Below are 4,691 nucleotides of genomic sequence, written 5' to 3' on the forward strand. Positions count from 1 at the left end.
CCCCTCTTTGTTTTAGGCAATGTTAAAAAGAGATTGGGAATCTGGAGGGTAAAATGTCGGGTCCTTTTTTGAGCCCTTAGGACCCTCACGTTGGGGACTTCGGTCACTGTTCCACCTCTCACCTCTGCAGCGGGGCCAATGCACCCATCTCACTGTTGCTGTGGAGATTCGGGGAAAAGCGGGTCCTTGGGGGTTAGCTAATGTCCAAGGAAATTCACACGGGCACCCCCCAGCCACCCCGTACTTGCAAATACATATAAAGAAACACACAGTAGGAATTAGGGGCGCGGCAGGCTGTGTCTCCTTGTATCTCAGGCTTGGGGGCCTTCACAGCCTGGACTCTAACATAGCCAAAGGATTTATTTGTTAGCACACCTTTATTAGAAATCATCTCACTGAGATTTGAATTTAAAAAAGGAAACTTTGTTTTTAAGAGCAAACCTGAGAAACAGCTGGACTCAAAGGAAACCAAACATTTCTTTACAGAAATAGCTACTTACAAAGGAGCTTCTGCAAAACGCAGTCTATTTAAAAATTTGGCTGGGACTCACGTAAAAACCAAAAGAAAGGCATTCGAAGCCCTGGTCGGAGTTAAGCAGACTGTTGACTCCCGGCTCTCTTCTGGTTGTCCCACTCGATCGAACTCGGGTTAAATTTTTAAGCTCCTGGATCCAGCTCCAGTCGCCAGTCTCCGTTCCAGAGTTTTCTGCCTTCAGTCTTTCCGTAATGCCACCACACTGAAACTGGGAGCCGCCAGCAGTGATTGGGGGAGGCAGAGAGGAATGTAATAAAAATGACTAAATTGGATGAGAACGGTTTATGGACCTTCTCAGTAGCAATTGAAAATTCAGAAGTGTTTAGCAGCAATTTACAACGAAGAATTGGGAAAAAAGAATTATCGCCAACTTCCTCAATTCGGCTCCGTCCTCCCCCGCGCTGCCAGGCCCTGTCCCCTTCTCCCCCAGGACATACAGGTTCACAGCGCACAGTTATATTGAGAGGAAGCATATATTTAGCGACGAGGTCTCACAATCTTTTGAAACCATATTTTACAACACCCCTACCTATCCCTTCTGCGGAGGTTCCTCTCCCTTCCCCAACTGGAAAAACATAAAAACAAACTAACAAAAATAGCCCAAACGCTTTCAGGGGAGACTGACCTTTAGAAAATCATTTACTTCGATTTACCTGGGGAAAAAAAGTGTAAAAATCCATTCCCACAAAAGAACTCCTCCTGCCCTAGTTAAAATTCTCTCTCGCCAGCCTTCTGGGGTCACATCTGTCGGAAGAAGTCCCCTTTGTGAGAGAAAGGGAGCGAGACCTAATATCAGGGCTCCTGCTGCGGACAAACCTGTGGCCGCGCGAGTCGCTGATGACAGATCGGCGCTGATAACCCCGCGACGTTTATTTTCAGTCCCTTTGCCGGCTAAGGGCCGTATCAGTTTGTACACAGTTGTGATAACCATTTGGAGGGAGCGAAGAAGGGGTGTGTATGTGAGGGTGGGGGTGGGAAGCGGTATTTCGCGCTGGGTCCAGAGAAGGTGACCCCCCCCCCCTCGTTTCAGCGACTTAATCTGAGACTTACCTGAAGTTCTCCAGGAAAAGCTCAGAGCAAACGGGACACCCAAACTCGGAAAGCATCAGCGGGCGCGACTGGAGTGGAAGCCCTTTTCTATCCTGTGCACCTCAGGGAATAACCTAGTACACCATTTACTAACGTAAGTACTCCACCACCCCGAATTAAAAGTCCCAAAGGTTAGCTCAGGAGTGCGGACGTGAACTTCCCTAACCGCCCCAGGAATTTAGTATATTTCTAAAAAGCAGGGCAGAGATAGGGAGCTGAGCACTCGAGTTCCTTCTTTCCCACATCATAGGAGCCTCGACTCCGACGGCCACCACGACCTGAGCCCCAGGGTCTTGAGAAGAGGTCGGGGAAAGTTTAAGGTCGGTCACACACAAATACAGAGCAAAAAAGCTTATTTAATGTGGAGGTGGGAACGGCGAAGGCAGCAGAGCAAAGCATTTTTACCCCTCATTTTGGGGGCGCGTTGACCGGAGGCTGGCGCGTCCCATCCGCGGGGGTGGCAGCGCGCGGTTGTCCACAGCCAACTCCTCCCTTGCCAACACCCCCCACCACAAAACCCGTGAGTGCGTGTGTAAATTGGGGCGGAGGAAAGTGCTCCGCTGAAGGATGGGTGTGAGCTGCCTGCCAGGTCAGGCGTTCTGCCACCTCCGCCCCTCCCCCGGCGTCCCTGGGCTCAGCGCCCCCTGGATGCACTCGCCCCCATTCCCAGGACAGTGCTCGCAGCTCAGCTCACACTCGCAGCCTGAGCAGCGCTCATTGTCTGCCAGGGAGGCGCGCTCCCCTCCCCCCGCCGCCCGCTGTCCCCTCCCCACCCTCTTTTTTTCCCCTCCTCCTCCTCCTCCTCCTCTTCCTCCTCCTCTTCACCTCCAGCGCCCAGCTGCTCGCAGAGCGCAGTTCCGACCCACAGCCTGGCACCCTTCGGCGAGCGCTGTTTGTTTAGGGCTCGGTGAGTCCAATCAGGAGCGCAGGCTGCAGTTTTCCGGCAGAGCAGTAAGAGGCGCCTCCTCTCTCCTTTTTATTCACCAGCAACGCTGCGCAGACCCCGGACTCGCGCTCGCCTGCCGGCACCCTCGGCCTCTCTCCGCGCTCGGGAACACCCTCCGCCGCGGCCGTTCTCCATGCGCAGTGCCCACCCGAGGTTCGGCTGCTTCCTCTCTTGCTCTTGCTCCCCACTCTCCTTCCCTCTACCCCCCACCCGTCGCGTGCCCCTCGGCCTTTGCTCTCCGGCCCTCTGAAGGCCGCGGTCGGCTCCGAGGGTGTCTTCTTTCTCCACTCCCCGGTAGGCTGTAGCGGCCCCCAAGTTCCCCGGACACCGCAGACCAACTTCTGGTGTCTTTTCCTCTCCGAAGGGCTTATCTGCGCGCAGCCTTATCTCCGAGTTATCTCGGCGCAAAGGGGCGGGAGCCGCAGTCAGGCGGGNGTCACCGCGTTCTGACTGGGGTTCAAAAGAAGGTCTGCTCCCCACAACCAGAGATGTGGAGTAACACAGCCCTTCAGCAAAACCGCAGGGAGTGCGGGGCGGGCAGGTAGGGTGGTTTGACTTTGTAGTATTATTCAATATCAGGAAATGATCACAACGGGATGGTAATTTAGGCCCCACTGAGCTCAGTTTAGTTTTTCTGCAAAGCGCAGTGGGGCTGCTTTGGGAGCTCCGCTCCGGCCTGGAGTTCCCCGGCTCCTGAGACCCCAGTGCCTGGCACTACCAGGCCCCGGCAGCCTGGGGACCTGCACATTCCCCGTGCTGCGGCCCTAGGTCCCGCCGGGCCCCTCCGAGGTCTGGGCCGCTGAAGTGGTGATCTCAGGGTGTCAGGGCGCATCCAGGCCGAGGGGAGGGAGGCCGGCGCCGGGGTGGAATGTCTTTATCGGGATCCGAGAGCCACCGCTTCCCCTTCGCTTCTTTAAGCGATCACGGAAAGACACCTTTCGATCTTTTGTCAGACATCTTGGCCCTTAACAGCTAAATTTATTTGGTTTAAAGCGGCCTTGGGAGAAACAGGGAGGGAAAATCTTTCGTCGGTCATTGGGTGGCCTAGATAACAAGCTTTAAAAGAGAGAGGGGAGAAGAAAGTAAAAAGGTTAATGGATGAGGGGAGGGCTAGAAGGCGCCCAGCAAGGGGCTTTTACAGCAACCCTCCCCCGTTCGCCCCCTTATCGCGGTCCTAACTTACCCGCGGCGTATGAAGTACATTAAGTCACGTAAACAGCGCGAGGAGAGGAATGCCACCGCGGTGACCTTTCGTGCGCCGCCGCCGCTAGCCCACCTCCGCGCCGCGCTGGCGGCCGCGGGGGCGACCCGGGGCTGCGGCCGCCGCGCCCCGAACACTGGATTCCGGCCGCCCGGGGCCCGCGCGGGGCGCTGCGTGCTCCTCACCCGAAGTGACCCGCGGCGGGGCGAGGGGCCAGGGGATTGGGGCGCTCGCTAGGCTGTGCAGTGTTCGCGCTTCCGCCGCCATCACCTGACAATTCTAAAGGGTTATTTTTGGGTTTTCGAGAATTAAGAAACAAAACTAAACAACAACAACAAAACCCCCCAAGAAGCCACCGTCAGGATTCTGGGCGATGGCCTGCGTTGGACAGACAGTCGCTGAGTGGGGGTACACGCAGCCGCCTGGACGCGTCTAGTGGGCCGGGACGCTGGCGGGAATGGGGGCCGCCTAGGTAACCCCGTGTCCTTCGGGGAAAGCGGCCCCGACACAAAAAGAAATATGGTATAAGCGAGAAGGCCCCATAAATCTGGCTTAAAAAAAAAACCCACCTCTCCAGCTAAAACTATGTTTTAAGTCAGACGTTGTATTCTTTTTCTTTCTGAAAAGTCGCTGGAGCAGTCAGGAGCTTTGTCAAATGACAATATAATGGGCTTAAATTTGCGGCGGTAAAGGCGTATGGTGACGCGGTCCCCGGGGTCTCACTGCTCCTCCGGAAGCAGCGCCTGTCTTGGTCCCCAAACACCCTTTCCCGTTTGGCAGCAAAGCCCCCGCCCCCTGCCCAATTGGCTGCTGTTTTCTTGCTGAATTCGAATCGCGAATAGTGGTGTGCCTCGGCCCAAATAAATCAGCCCTGGGGACAGGCCGCGCCCCGGAGCCAGCCCCTCTTCGAGGGTGAGGAG

The 4,691-nt window shown here is 55.8% G+C and overlaps 2 long non-coding RNA genes across 6 annotated transcripts; both read right to left on the reverse strand.

The window, feature by feature from the left end:
• Positions 1 to 19: 19 nt before the first annotated feature.
• On the reverse strand, positions 20 to 2,618 carry LOC109388849 (uncharacterized). Of its 4 annotated transcripts, XR_002125269.1 has the most exons (4): positions 2,450 to 2,618; positions 1,586 to 1,698; positions 1,189 to 1,296; positions 20 to 743 (listed from the first exon to the last, which is right to left on the reverse strand). It is a non-coding gene; the product is annotated as an uncharacterized LOC109388849 (long non-coding RNA). The 4 variants fall into 4 exon arrangements; XR_002125266.1 differs by having other exon boundaries at positions 1,189 to 1,698; XR_002125268.1 differs by having other exon boundaries at positions 1,161 to 1,698.
• Positions 2,619 to 3,170: 552 nt separating this feature from the next.
• LOC109388850 (uncharacterized) lies at positions 3,171 to 4,683 on the reverse strand. 2 transcript variants are annotated; one of them, XR_002125271.1, is made up of 3 exons: positions 4,341 to 4,683; positions 3,754 to 4,050; positions 3,171 to 3,626 (listed from the first exon to the last, which is right to left on the reverse strand). It is a non-coding gene; the product is annotated as an uncharacterized LOC109388850 (long non-coding RNA). The 2 variants fall into 2 exon arrangements; XR_002125270.1 differs by having other exon boundaries at positions 3,754 to 4,683.
• Positions 4,684 to 4,691: the final 8 nt, after the last annotated feature.

This window comes from Hipposideros armiger, unplaced genomic scaffold (genome assembly GCF_001890085.2).
Source record: "Hipposideros armiger isolate ML-2016 unplaced genomic scaffold, ASM189008v1 scaffold_209, whole genome shotgun sequence".
Lineage (NCBI taxonomy): Eukaryota > Metazoa > Chordata > Mammalia > Chiroptera > Hipposideridae > Hipposideros > Hipposideros armiger.